The sequence below is a fragment of the Cydia amplana genome, chromosome 5 (genome assembly GCF_948474715.1).
Source record: "Cydia amplana chromosome 5, ilCydAmpl1.1, whole genome shotgun sequence".
NCBI classification, from domain to species: domain Eukaryota; kingdom Metazoa; phylum Arthropoda; class Insecta; order Lepidoptera; family Tortricidae; genus Cydia; species Cydia amplana.
In genome coordinates, this window is record NC_086073.1 from 3,784,647 (window position 1) to 3,800,855 (window position 16,209).

General features: G+C 37.6%; 1 long non-coding RNA gene across 1 annotated transcript in view; it reads left to right on the forward strand.

Annotated features, from left to right (window-relative positions):
• The first annotated feature begins 85 nt into the window (after nucleotides 1–85).
• The window catches only part of LOC134647822 (uncharacterized), a 36,296-nt gene continuing 20,172 nt past the window's right edge, over nucleotides 86–16,209 (forward strand). Inside the window, exon 1 of the long non-coding RNA XR_010096859.1 lies at nucleotides 86–97. This is a non-coding gene — a long non-coding RNA (uncharacterized LOC134647822). The remainder of the gene's footprint in view (nucleotides 98–16,209) is intronic.

Genomic DNA, 16,209 nt, shown 5'->3' on the forward strand with positions numbered 1-16,209 from the left:
GCCAGTGATAAAAACGTGTACGACATTTCTGTGCACTTATTATTACTGAACGCAGCCATATTACACGTCACTTTGACAGCCGCTTCGGAGCCAAAAGGTAAGATTTTAAAATTTTGTATAATAAATACAGGCTTACTTATTTAATACTTTGCAAATTTAGTTACACCCGTAAGATTTTAAAAATCCGATTGATATATTTTAATGTAATCGCTGTTTCTAAGGGCCCCGACATTACATTACCAGTTTTATAGGTCACAAGATTCAGCGTACACAATAATTCAAGACATTACTGACTGAATCTTATGAATAAACTTAAAGTTACCTTCCTGCTTGTTTAAAATAACTTATTTGTTCTTTGCAATGGGCTGAAAGGGTTATGATTTGCATAGTCTATGGCTGTATGTGGGTATGTTTGTTTTGATTAATAAGAGTCTCCCGTGAACCCGCCGCCAATAATCTGCTCCCATTTAATCGTAGTTACGCTCTCATTTTAAAACGACATGCTTAAATTACGTGAAACTTGGCATTATCATTTACTTAACATATATAATTATCTATGTCTGGTACTGTTTTTGTTGCTAAAAATTGTTATACAAAGAAAATAAAGTGAGTAAAAGTTTAGTATGTAACCTTCCACTCGCTCTAGTAACGAAAACTAGATATATATGTTACTTGAATGTTCATGTCAAATTTAATATTATCTCAGAATGTAGTTTTAAAATAACTTGCATTGTAGCTGCTCGGTTTGTGTGATACTAATTTATATAAATATATTGGTTCCGTAACAGACATAATTCTTAGCTTCCTTATCTGACCATTTAGATGGGTACTATAAACTTTTTCAACTTTGCCTATGATGCCAATGCTTGCCTGGCTTGTGTATAACTGTGTATATCATATACTTATCTCACCCTTGGAATCTATGGGAAACCATTATTAGGAATTAGATATAGGTAGCGGTTTGATTGAGTATGACTGTTTTTCAAGCCAGGCAATGTTTAATATGGTTATTAATATTGAAGAAGTATGGTGGGCGCTACTTTCCAATTTTTTAGTTTCTTCCCGTATAAGTTGTTTTTTTTTTCTCATTTAGACCCTGGCCTTTACTGTACAATATTCAAGTTATATTGGTGTAATAATTATCGAAATTAATTTTCTTTGTTTTTTTTACTGTAAGAAACCATAAAACTGTACTATTCAATTAGGAATGTAGTACAATACAGTTTGACAGCTTATCCTCAATATAAAGATAATCTTCTATTTATATATATTAAATGCATCCCCCTCGCATGAACCAGTGGTCATTGATACATGGTTAATAATTATTCATTTATGCCATATATGGACATTCTTGTATGGATTAACAGTTCTCGCCTTTAAAGATAGATGGCACTATTATTCAGGTTTCTGGTACCTGTTATACCTGGGGCCCGTTTCTCAAAAACTTGTTACTTGTAATACAAGCGGATGTCACTTTTTGACAGCTTTTGTTAGAAAGGGACTTCCACTTGTATTACAAGTTAAAAGCTTTTGAGAAACGGGCCCCAGTACTACTACCTCCCCACCTCCCTAGTATCAGAGAAGCTTGTAAAGTTTACAGAGTAGAATCATAATACAGGTTGGGCCAAAAGGGTGTTGGCAATTTGAAAAAACAACTAACTTCAAATCGTAGAACATTTTTAATACTACTTTTAAAAACACAAGTTATTGAAATTTTATGACTCAAAATAATGTGTAGATTAGTGGCCCACCTGAGTTTCTTGGCACCCTTGAAGGCAAAGTCACAAATTCTGGATTTTTTTTCGAAATATTCCCCTCGGGGATATTGGCGATTTCCGAAAATTTTCCCTTTTGAGCTGCTCAAAATCTTTCGAATTTTTCTCAAAGACTACATACAGATTTGAGGTAATCCCATAGAAAAAAATCATACGGACCGAGATCGGGGCTGGGTGGTGGCCATTTGTTATCATTCCTTCAGAAATGAGATTAGAGCATCTGATTGGCAAAATGAAGTCGTTTATTCGCATCATTTGGTTTTAATTCATAAACAAACTGAATCTTTTAAACCTTAAGATGTAAATTATGCTTCAAAACTTGTCGCAATGTTGAATTTTTTATTGTCCATAGCCCAAACTCTCTTACGCGTTGATTGTTGCGGATTTTGCCGAACTGAACGTCGAACTTGCTCCACAATGTCGGCCGTTCTCTCAGAGGCTGGACGTCCGCCAGGCATTATTGCTATGGTCGAGCCGGTTGTTTAAACCATTATGATCAATTTGCGTATAACATTAACACTTGAAACCTCACGTTAATCTCGTAAATGGTATTCCTGTCGATACACCCATTGTGCAGTAATCACCGATTTAGGGTTTTGGTAAAAAGCTCATACACAAAATGCTGGCTCCGCTCCTGTGTACTGCTCTATGCCGATTAAATTTCCACGAAACGAGGCGTATAGCAACATACCCTCCCGCCGCACCCCGCCAAGCGGTTTCTAAAAATTCAAGATTAAAACTACCAACACCCTTTTGGCCCAACCGTATCTAGTTGTAACACATCAGTTTTAATCAAATCAAGAAGTTGTCTAATTGGTTTCAAAATATGACTTTTAACCAATTTCAACCTTGGTTTTCTTAATTTAAAGTCCATTTTTGTATACTTCCGCTTTTAAGTGATTGAGTTGTTATAATTATTAAATACTCTTTACCTTTTCCAAATCTTCTACAATTTTATAATGAAAATACCAAAAATGAATAGTTCAATTTTGAGTTGGAATCTAGTCTTTTATTTACTTAGACTAGCCTTGAATGAATCTTGTTCATTCATTTACATCTAACAGGCAATATAGATATACCTACTACCGTTCTTACGTAAAAAGTCTTAGCTATGTCAAAAAATCGCGGCGATTAAGCTCTTTTACATACACCTCTTTTATAGTTGACATTCAGCCGGTGTTCTAAACGGGTTTCCCGTGCGTTCAAAGAAAAAAAATCATAAAACGGTTTTTTTAATAGCATAGATAATGAATAGGTCATAAACGCGAAAGTTATAGGCTATGCAAAATTCTTGACTAGTCAAGCTGGTATTTGATTGTGAAATTTGGAAAGCGAAAGAAATTATATATTCAATACAGGCCTAGTCCTAGGCACACTTTTTAAAAACAAGTTTTTGCATATCTAATATTGTAGGTATATAAATTAAATTGAGTACAGTTTGTTGGTTTGTGGCCTATTTGCCAATTAAAGAACGGTGTCTCCCGGCACAAGTATCTTTATACTTAATGGGAGATTCCAGCCTTTTATGTTTTGTGTATCATGTGTTAAAACCAAATAAACTTTTGTATTTCTATTTTGTAATATACGTGTAGGAAATACCGGCGGTATTATAACTCATAGATACTTACGTTTTAACGTAAAAACACGGTAGAGACAAATACTCTTATCTACTGCTTGGTATAGGCTTTCTCTAGCCATAGGGTTTGTTGGACTACAGGAAATTGAGAAATTTTCATGTTTAATAATTTCGGAAATTTCTGTAATTATTGTTTAGGGATTGAAATTTTCCGTTTCCACAATGAAAATTTCCTTCATTTCCTATAACATTTTTCGGAAATTTCCAATACCATTTCCAACTTTTTGGAATCTTCGCTAGCCAAAATCGGATTGGCGACTTTACACACATGTTTGAATTTCTTTGAAGATGTGTACCTAACGTTTTCGCTTCAAACCTATCTGTGGGTCATTACTCCTTATTAACGTCTGTAGCTGTAGACACCTCATTATCGTTTCATCTAAAGCTTGACTCGTATCTAATAATAATTTCTAATTGGAATATGAGATGTCATCAGCAACCAACATAAATTAGGTACGCGGTTATCAGTGTTATCACACTTGATGCCAATTCGCACGTCGCTTCATACATAGAGCTGTCAATCTCCTACACCGCAGAGGCCAGAAAATTCGCATCCAATGTGAAGACCGCCTTAGGTAGGTGGGTTAGGTACCTGCCTTAAACTAGGTACTAATAGAACCCTACCTACGCCACGCCACCCTGTAACGTGGCCGTGGCCTATTTACCCGAAATCAAACATCTACGACTATTTGATACTTATTTGTAATTTGAATGGACAAGTACAGTCAAGGTATTACGCACACGGACAAAGTGCCATAAATATGTATACTTACTCGACATTTTAAGGTAGTGTGTACATATTTTTGGTAAGTACTTTGTCCGTGTCCATACTTAATACCTTGACTGTACTTCAGTAATTGATCCAAGGAAAACGTTGCTACTAAACTAGCCTGTTCCGTAATTATTTACTCACCAATACCTAACTATAATAAAGTTCCAAGAAGGAAGTTTCAAGTTTCAGTAATTAATTGGAAGCATACACAACGCAACATTAGTTGAATATTTTCGTATAGATAGACGGCCAATAGCGAATGATTGCATTCTGACGCAAAACAAAACCGTGATGACCTTTGCTAATGAATATTTATCAGTTTTAGGCAATTCTTTGTAAGTCTGCTAACTTGAGCAGTAGTTTTTTAACCGCCTTCAAAAAAAAAGGAGGTTCTCAGTTTGACCCGTATGTATGTATGTATGTATGTATGTATGTATGTAAGTATGTATGTATATTTGTTCGCGATTATCTCGCGTTTGGCTGAACCGATTTTGATGCGGTTTTCAGAAAACTGTTTCTTACATTCTGGAGAAGGTTTTAGTATACATAGATCTGAGCTGATGCTGAACCCTGGCTGTACCTAGTGGAACTCAGGTTTGGTGCAACATAGGCTCACGCTGTTTTGGTCATCCGACACGCCTTGATGAGCACTTGGGAGAGCAGTAACCAAGATAGAGCTGATGCTGAACCCTGGATGTACCTAGTGGAACTCAGGTTTGGTGCAACATAGGCCCACGCTATTTTGGTCATCCATCACATCATGATCAGCACTTGGGAGAGCAGTACCCAAGATAGAGCTGATGCTGAACCCTTGCTGTACCTAGTGGAACTCAGGTTTGGTGCAACGTAGGCCAACGCTATTTTGGTCATCCGTCACATCTTGATGAGCACTTGGGAGAGCAGTACCCAAGATAGAGCTGATGCTGAACCCTTGCTGTACCTAGTGGAACTAAGGTTTGGTGCAACATAGGCCAACGCTATTTTCGTCATCCGTCACATCTTGATGAGCACTTGGGAGAGCAGTACCCAAGATAGAGCTGATGCTGAACTCTTGCTGTACCTAGTGGAACTCAGGTTTGGTGCAACATAGGCCAACGCTATTTTGGTCATCCGTCACATCTTGATGAGCACTTGGGAGAGCAGTACCCAAGATAGAGCTGATGCTGAACCCTTGCTGTACCTAGTGGAACTCAGGTTTGGTGCAACATCGGCACACTTTGTTTTGGTTAACCGACTTGTCGTCGTGTGCCTATGTTGCAGAGTTCCACTAGGTGGGTCGATGAACTTTTTTCTAACTGCCTTTAAAAAAAGGACGTTCTCAGTTTGACCCGTATGTATGTGTGTATGTTTGTTCGTGATTATCTCGCGTTTGGCTGAACCGATTTTGATTCGGTTTTCAGAAAAGTGTTTGTTACATTCTGGAGAAGGTTTTAGTGTACAGTAGGTACATGGATGGTTTGAAAAACCAATTGGACCCGGTAGGTGGCCATGCTATAATTTATGTTGCTGAATCCGATTTAGATAAAATAGTGGGAGTGGGAGTCGGACTCGGACTGGGACAGGGAATGGGAGTGGGAGTGGGACCAATATACTTACAAATCGTTTAGCACCAAAACGTCATATTATATTGTGTCGCGATTATCATCGAGTTAGGCCATCACCAACATTGGTAGGTAGTTACTAGCCCAAAACTAAATGGAGAGCCTAACAAACTAGTATTTTAGCCTAAAACCTAAAATAAATGAAGTACCTACCTATCACTAAAAAGTATAAAATAAAATAAAATAAATAAAAAATAATTAAAAAATTGAAGATAAACAAAAATAAAACCAAAATAAAATAACTTAATATAATATCTTTTTTAAAAAAAGGGAACCGCCTTCAAAAAACCAACCCACTGAAAAGTACAAAATAATTTTTATATGGCACCCCTTTTCGTGTCCAGTCCCTATCCCGTCGTAAAGCAATTTTTTGCCAAAAAGTAATTAATACCTAATAATAAGAAAATTAATAACCATTCGGGTAATTACTTAGTTTTTGAAGGCGGTGCCAAACCAACAAAAACAGTATTTACTACCAATCAAAAAAAAATACGAGTACGTAGTACCTACAAGAACTAAATTAATGAGTAAACTAAGTATGTCTTTATAATGCAAGTAAGTGCAGCGTTCTTTGTTGTCTAAAATATCGGTTCTCAAAAATTTTGGTTTGGCACCGACTTCAAAAACTAATTAATTACCCGGATGATTATTAATTTTCTTATTATTAGGTATTAATTACTTTTTGGCAAAAATTTGCTTTACGACGGGATAGGGACTGGACACGAAAAGGGGTGCCATATAAAAATTATTTTGTACTTTTCAGTGGGTTGGTTTTTTGAAGGCGGTTCCCTTTTTTTAAAAAAGATATTATATTAAGTTATTTTATTTTGGTTTTATTTTAATTGCGTGGCTTGGCTACTGTTATGTACTTACCTATTTTAGTTGGAGCGCATCGCCAACAAACTGTTTTACAGTTTGGTGAAACTTTAATCATAGTTACACAATTATAGGTACACTGTAGGTATAAGCTATAATTAGATTTGTTATCTGCACTAATACAGTGTTTGTTTTCCTTTATTTAAAATTACCTCTGCGTTTCGATGGCCATTCGTCACACGATTCGCGAATGATCAATCTGAAGCCACCTTCTTATTCGAAGCAGGTCGCTAATGTAGTAATGTCTGGGGTTTTGTAAATACATCCTTGGCTTTAAACGGGTTAACTTTAAGGCGATTTTTGTATGATTTTTTCTTGATTATACGGTTTGTACATCATCACTTTGTATTCGTAATATAATTTTTAATTTAATCCCTAAAAGTAGTAGCAACGTTAGGTGCGAAGAAGAATGAATTTTACTACGATTTTACGAAAAATGCCTGAAATACAAAAAAATACTAAGGTGTTGCTAATTTACTTTATGTGGTTCTGAAAATAAAGCAATTATGTACATACTTATCTCGATTTTGTACCGACTTCCTAGTTCGGACATTATATCCTAGATGGCGTTAAGATCATCACGACGTTATCGGATGGATATATTTTCAATAAAACAGTCATTAGCATAAATTATTTTTTAAATGGCCACATTTCCACGTGGCCTCGTACCCAACGTGTTGGCTATAAAAAAATAGTCATGGCCGCTGCAGCGCTTTGTCGGCGTGTGTCCGTGAATTTAAACACACACAAGTATAATAACTAGCATCTAATGACAAAAAGGCTTATGCGCGTTGATATGATCAATGTTTACAAAGCCCTTTTGAGACAGCTGAAAACAGGCTCACGAAATCTACGAAATAGGTCAAGCGATCTTATGCTTTGAGAAGCGGTGTTAGGAGTGGAGATGGACTGTAGGTATGTTGCTAGGTTTGTATCTACGCTGCGTAAGTAGCACACATGCAAAGGCAAATCCTTGACTAGTCGACTCACACTGTAAACGATAAATAAGGCATTTAAGTTGCGTGCGCCTCGCAGATAGCCACGTCCTTTCAGTTTGCATACAATTATCCTCGAAGACTTAAAATTCTGTTGATAAATTAAACAAACTGTTATGTAAAGTTGTATATACCTGTCTATTATTACCGGTAACTATTTGGGTTAAGGCGAACCGATTCATTTAACGATCAATTTTATGATTACTATCTTCAATATAATTAAGATTTAATCCCTCCCGGGCTTGACTGAAAAAACTCAGCTTACGAAGATTAATAGGTGTTTCAAGTTTAAAAACTAGCTATTGAAATATTTACGAGCAACAGGTGTTCAATAAAAAAACTGCTCTCTGAAGTAGGTACCTGTATCTTAGCGCAAAAAATAACGATATAGACCACACTTTTAGATTGCCATGAATGACCTTAACTTGCATATTAAAACATTTCCGTGCCGCTAGTTGGAGTACGAGCAGAGGGCCTACCGCGAACCACGTTCGACGTGTTGCCTCACTGTTGCACTTGTAAATTCGTACGTAAGTGTGATAGGGAGGCAAGACGTCGAACGTGGTTCGCGGTAGGTCCTCTGGTTCTTTATCACGCGCAATTTTGTACCGTTGACTAATACAATTTTCGTACGAAACTATAAACCGCGGACGCACACAACTTTAAAATCGTGCGCGTGTGCGTAATGCGTGCGAATGTTCTAAGTGTGCATAGATGGCGCTAGGAGTTCGCGATCGTTAGTTCTAAGATGCGTTTCAGTGTGAATAGAGTGGGTTTAGATAATGGGCGATGCGCGGGGCGCTGCTGGGAGGGACGGCCCAATTTAAAACGCGGCATTCGCCATTACACAATGAATTTATTGCTGTACCGCATACGGCTGACACATATTGCGTGCATGACATGTGCGCCGTACCCCGGAATTCTCGACAATTAGCGGTTACTCCATGGCCCATGCTTTAGAACAAACTTTGGCCGTTTGTAACAATCAATCTAGAGGCGTTTTGATTAAATTAGCGAAGGAATCGTATCCACAGTTGAAAAGATTTTTGCGAACGTTTAAAATTAAGGTATAATCGAGGTGAAGTGCACTGAGTTACGGAACATAGTGATTCTTATTTGGCCGCCATCCAAATTGATCGGTCATTTGGCAAGAGTTCTGTGTCTGTGACACCTGTCGTCATGGTGTGCTGTCTACTGTTCCTTTTCATGCGCCGTACTCTTAGTTTCGTATGTGGCCCTGGTACCCCGGCTTTGCGTCGGCTCTTATTTAATCATAGACGCGAGCCAAGGGCAAGGGCGAATGGCTCAATTCCGTTACATCACGAGTTCACGGTTTAACAATTGATCGATACTTACATCGATTGTTTCGAGTTCTTCTACTCTAAATTGTTCTCGTCCTAGTATGTTATGTGGAGCTTTATATTGGGAACTGGTTTTTGTGAAAAGACGAGCAAGGGTAGATAATAAAGGGAATGCTTCCTCTAAAGAGCACTGCTCTGGTCTCCTTTGTCCGCCTTGCCTGCAAGGAAACACAATTGGCGTACGTCGCTCCTGGGGTCCGATTCTCGGAACTCGTTTTGTGGGACTCTAATGGTATGTCCGAATAATAGAGATCCCTCCGGGACGAGCTGTATGTCTTTCCGCGTTAGAATTTAACCTACTTCTGAGTGTTTGCGGAAGATTGTGTTTGTTTTTAATTAGGACATTAAATAATAACCAAGCGAATTTTAATAAGGACATTAAATAATAACCAAGTGTCCATTTGTACCAACTACCTATGTATATTCGACGTACAGATTCTGATTAACGTAAGACAAGAAGCTTAGAAACATCTCATATAACTTAATTACACATGAAACAGTGGCCTCAAGGAAATAAACTCTCCAGCGTGTATTTCGGACTTAGTCACTTTTTATCATGTAACCTATATGTTTGTCAAGTTTATCATTGTTTATTTCTTTATCTTCGCTGTGAGTGTGCAAAAAACACTGCAAAATTAAACGCACTACGCATTGCGCGTAACGACTCGACGCGGTTTTCCCTTGAGATTTACTGAGGTGACCTAGCGTTGTGATAAATGGTTATTTGGACAGTGCACAAGACTACCACGTGATATTTTTTTATACCTTGATAAGGTTCAGCAGATTAAGCTAGAGCTGAAAACTAAGCAGTGTCAGGGTTTTCTAGCTGGGTAGGAAATAGGCAATACTGGCAAGACTGTTCAGTGCTTATCACACTGTGAGTCGCAAGTCGTGGCTTTCAAAGCTTCTATAGATGAATCGCGGGGACTCGAAAGCTTAAAGACACAGTGGCTACTCCAAAGCTTAAATACAAACAACAGGCTGCAATTTGAGGGCGGAGAATAGCGAAATATAGTATCATGACCCCTTGGCATGAGACTAAAGAAAAATGGAAAACACTACCCCGCATTGCCTGTACACATAAACTGACTCGAGATTGAATCTACTCGTGGGGCTGATACGTCACAGCCTTGTTTAGAACGCGCCGTGTCGACGGCGCCTCAAACAGATAGCGTATCAAGCGTTATCACTGCATTGCTGATAGTGCTGCAGGAATCCGACTACCTACTATTACTAATATAGATTAATCTTCATGATACCAACACATGAGCTATCAAAGGAAACGTGATCTACTCGTGATAACATGACGTATGTGCCCTTTGGGAAAATCGCCCTGTTAGGATTTACCAGTCTGAACCCAGGCATTTATATACCTACAATATCAAGATTCAATACTGATATCATATGATGTCACAGTCACGGGGCACCGAAGGGTTTTTAGTAAATCTACGGAATTCACAAAACCATTAGCAGGTATTCGAAGTCGAGCGAGACGTTTTGTATATGGATGTGGACTCGCCGATTTACATTTTGATTTGGTCAGCATAGCTCAGCATTGCTTGTCAATCAGTGAAGTCTCATAATCTAACGGCGTTATTCATAAACGTCTGCTAAGTTAATCAGCTGATGATCGTTGTTTATCGCTCTATGGCATAACTATAGATAGGGACAAACGCCGATCATCAACTAAGTTAGCAGCTGTTTATTAATAACGCCATAAGTCTTTCAATTATATTGTCACCAATCCGGAGTTTCGAATCCAGCGAAAAAGCCGGCAAAGCGGCGGCTCTCAACAGTTCGTTGCACACCCTTTAGGCAGCCGCGGTCAAAGAGTTAGGGGACGCATACAACTGCAATAGGCTGTTTGTAACGCACTTGCAATATACAGTGTGTGGCCTATAACGCGGGCGAAAAATTAAAACGTAGATTCTACTCCTCAAACAATAAAACTTTTGTTCAACAACTTTTTGAAATTATGTAGTCTTAAAATTGTCCCTTTTTCAAACAAACTAAATAATATTTTCAATGTACTTTAAATTCCGTCTAATTGACATTGCCCGTCAGTCTTGTCACCAGGGGTCGGACAAAAAGTGCGGATGACGTCAAACCACTTATAGGATGATTTTAAATAGTATTTTTGATTTTCATAAACAATTATCACTTATCATTTATCAACCTCTTTATTAAACGATATCGCCACTTGAAATGAGTAAGTACGTTTTTGACAATGTGTCAGACATTGTCAATCAGATGAACAATAAACTGACTTCGTTATTGTTTAGCTATTGTATCTTCACGATTATATTTAGCTAAAATTTAGCTATAAAAGTATAATAACATCAAATTATCTTTTTTTATTTTTACTAATCTTACCTACTGTTCCCACTTTTGACTATTAAACCTATTTATCTGAGGATCCCACAGACTTCTAAGTGTTCTAACTAATTTCAAATAATTATACCTTATGGTAACAAGTTTCGTGAAATTTATTTTATTCACTACATCACCCGCCTTAATACAGGTGGTAACCTGTATTATTAATTCCATGGATTTATTTACGATTATTTTGTTACTTCATTAATACTACTTTGTTACTACATGTCACACGGAAGTTTAAATACAAACTCAAACATCATCCTGTGTGCAAGATTACGTAATTTTTACGTCATCCGCACTTTTTGTCCGACCCCTGCTTGTCACCGTACAGGCATAATCAATTTCGTAATACATTGCGTGTTCGATTAAATTGTAAAGTGTTTTAAAATACAAACCACAAGTTATTTTTAAAAGTCGCTGAACAAACATTGTCTAGTTGGAGGAGTAGAATCTACGTTTTAATTTTTCGCCCGCATTATAGGCCACACACTGTATAGTTTGTATAGGGTGGAGGCTTTCCTTACTAGAGCCCCTTTTTGGCACAGCCGACAAATTGGGTCTAGAATCTGAGAATCTAGATTGTCTCATTGAAAACATGTAGGTATCACAGGAAAATTCGCGCCGAGATTAATTTTACGCATTAGATGTTTTTCTGTAAATGGTCCCGAGTCCTTTTGAGTTGATTGTTACTCGTATCAAAACACAATCCTTTTAAGAAAAGTGCGACTCCCTTCTTTAAGGCTGGCAACTACCCTCCCTCCCTCAACAATCCCTCTGCGGGAGTCCATGGGCGACGGTAATCGCTTACCATCAGTCGATTCGTCAGCTCCTTTGCCTCTTATATCATAAAAAAACAATGTGTTAGTTGTTAACTATTCAGGCAATATCACTAAGATATAAATACAGAGTATAATGCAATATTGCAGAGTAAACGTTTGTATGACTTGCGTTCACAAAGCCTATTTTCCTTCATTAATTTCATTATTCATCTTCATATCATAAAGTAGCAGTTTTTCCTACTGTTACATAAAAACAACCGGTTATCTAGTAAGTGCACAGAATCCTTGGTCCATCGCACGCGGAAACCCTTTCCGGCCCAAGGCCAGAAAACCGGTTTCTCCAACCGGTATCATCAAAACCCAACTTGCCCGATGGCTTGTCGCGTTTTCGTTTGGGTGAACCTCGAAATGGGCGAAGTCGCAATTTATTTAAGAAGGTTTTTAGTTTTTATGTTTAAAGACGCTTGTGATCATACGTCGCACTACAGCGGGCATTTTGCGGGCATGCCGCTTGGTAAGGTTCACAAATCAATTTTCGAGTTGTCAGAATAAAGTATTTGTACTTAGTATTTGGTACCTAGTATTTGTAATACTAACCGAACCTAACGTTAATCTTATATCACCCCCAGGAACACCTGTTGCGAGAATCCCCCTGAATATTCAACGAAGAAAGGTTTTTTTAGAGATTAAAACCCTTGAAATAATCGAGTCGCGCATTGTATCCTTAAAAACTGTCTAGTACCTACTAATAGATGGATTTCTGAATTACGATGTAAATAGCATTCATCTCCATGCTATCCAAATATGCACCTAAAATCTATTCTTTTATTCGGTAGACTGAAATGACAGTTCATAGTATGAACATAAAATGTCATTTCATACTAAGAAATGTCATTTTAGTCTACCGAATTAAAACATAGACTTTAGATCACAAATATTTACTTGCGTTGACCTAAATATCTGGGAGACCGAGCTTTGCTCGGAAAACATAATATAAAGACTCAAAAATGCGCGTTTTTCCAGAGATAAGACCTAGCTTGATCGATTTTTCGCCCCCGAAAACCTCCATATAGTAAATTTTATTGAAATCTTTAGAGCCGTTTTCGAGATCCCCGAAATATATAAATATAATATAACAAGAATTGCTCGTTAAACGTATAATTGCTCGTTATCTATCGATGCTTTTCCCGTATAGGTACTAAGTACTTAGTGATCGCTCCAAGTTTTGTATTAAGATAATTCCACACTCTGTCATTGCAAAGTCTATGCTGAGTCGGTTGGTCCTATTCTATTTCATTTTTGCGTCATCTCAACGTCTTTCGGCCATTCCTAAAAAGGTACCAAAACTACCAAATTGGAATGGAATGCCGCGTGGCATATAAATTACGGTTTATCTGCTGATTTGTAGAAACACTTCCGTTTCTAGGAGTTCTTTCGGCTTTGATTGTTCGGAGAAACTTGAAACTCAAGGATTTTTAGGCGGTTAATGTTTTTCTTTCGATTTGTGCCCTTAAAAATTAAGGGTCAAGGTATTGGGATAACAAAGCGGATTTTAGTTAGAAAAAGGCTCGCGATTTTGCCTTTGATACTTATAGACCTTATAGTTATTATGTGGGATTTTTTTTTCTGATTTGTGTATTGATTTTATTTCGTAAGGATTATCTTCAAACAGTTTCTATTACTATTACTTGTTGGTACCATCGAGCTGATCTGATGATGGAGACAGGAGGTGGTCATAGGCACTTTGTGATGAAACAACGCAACCTAATTGTGTTAGGGGTTTATAGAATTGTCTCGATGAGTATTTAGTTGTCTGTCGTAAGAAAAGTACAGTCAGCGATAAAAGCTTGTACCAAAAATGAATTTTTTGCCAAAAACTTATTTTAAAACTTGACAACCACCTGTAATAGTCTCATTTCGTATCAGACAAAATTCGTAAACATAGCAAAATACGACGACAATTATTTCTACTGAGTAATATCAGTTTGTTTAACTCAAGGGAACTATGAATCAATGAAAAATTTATTTCATATTCACTTAGACTTCGGTTCTCAATCTTTTTTTGACGGAACCCTTTTGGAAAGCGAAATACTTGATGGAACCCTACAATACGGTGGCGACATTGTAAAATTTTTCGAGGCGACTAAAGCATAGTGTTCTAAATTCTTGCGGAACCCCTGCAGGGGTGTCGCGGAACCTTAGGGTTCCGCGGAACACACTTAGAGTAGGTATGGCTGACTTAGACAAAAAGTACCTACCAATAAATTACTGTCTTTAGTGAACCGTCAGTTAATGTGTGTTGATTAGATTTTCAAAATCTTTTTGTGTAGATTATTTTGATATTCATCTCGCTAACACTTATACGTTGTTGCGAACGTGATTCGTTGTTTAATACTTATCAATCCAATAAGTTTTTAAGCGATTCAACTTGCACTGTTCGTATTTAACTAAGGTAAGTGAGGCTGCGGGGTTAGTGGGGCTGACCTTCACATTGCGGCCTGTTTACACATTGATTAGTAACAGTTTTGAATGATTCACGGTTAGTTCCACTAGACTTATATAGACCGGGATATGAACCGTGAGTCCGTGATACTACACGGTACTACAAAAACTACTAAAGGTAATCACGGTTCATATCCCGGTCTATATAAGTACATTGATTAGTGTTTATTGCGAGTTCATAACACATTTGCTACTTGCGTTTAGTGGCAAAACATATGTACTCGCAATAAATAATCAATGTGTAAACAGGCCCCGGTATGAAGGCCAATCAAACTTACCCCGCAGCCTCACTTAGCCGTATTGACCTTATGTAAGGTATCTATAATTGATTGTTTTCAATCCGAATGTCACTCAAAGTATGTACCGTGAGAATTCATAATGCCAGTACGAACTACGTAGTCGGTTTAATTCGACCGAGTCCGCCGGCAGTTTTTACACAGTCATTAGCATGGCAACATCTGTTCTGCACATTAACGACGCAAGTGGTATGGAAGAGAGCGGAGAAGACCTCCATGAACCTTTCGTACGTAAATATATTGGCCAATACGGTCATGCTGTATAGAGCAGACAAATTATTTACTTGACTAATAATTTGGCCAGTATCCTTACCATGCATATACAGACGAAGAGAGAACAAGATAAAGCTTTTCGTTTGAAAAACGTCACATTTGACACTTGTTTGACACTGACATATCCGATTCATATCGTATCCCTATCTAATATTTGACTTATCTTAAAGTTCGAATATGGCTGTAATGTTTTTGTCTGATCTGATCTAACCGCTGCAAGATAATTCCGCCTTAAACTCTAGGCAAGCAGCTCCACTACCTTCTCTGCCTCTTTTTTTCAATGCTTGTTACTACTATACTTGTTAAATTAGTAGGTATAGAATGTACTCCTACATGTAAAGGAATGCCTAGTTTCTATGTGATAGATTAGTTACACACTTGTTATCACGGAAACGTAATCTTTTCTCACCTATCGGAGTCAATGCGCTTAAGCAAAGCGTTCCTTTGTCTTTTTAACCGTATTCCAAAAAAGTTGAGGTTATAATTAGTTGCATAGAATGAATACTCTTAATTAGCACATCTCAGTAAAAAATACAACTTAAGGAAATACTCGTACAATTGATTAATGATAGAGGCAGGCGGATGAGACAACCGGCGGTCTTATCGCTAAAGAGCGATCTCTTCCAGACAATTTTTGGTAAGCGAAATCAGAGAGTTAATCAAAAAAAGTAGGTGTGAAACTACAGGTTTTTATAAATATTTTTACATTAGAATTCCTTTATTATTTTAACCTATTTATAAAAGTATTATCCCCCGAAATGTCCGTTCCATAGGTTACCTTTTTACCATATTTTTTTTACAGAAAATTTTGTTAATATTGTTTGCAAATATTTTTTGCAAGCATGCATTTTCGTAGCATTGCTACGACGTAGGGGTAGCGTAGCTGCATTCGCTACGGTGCATGATGTGCACGTAGCGGTCTACAAGATGCGCTTCGTAGCGGATTTGTTACAGGAAAGTATGCAAT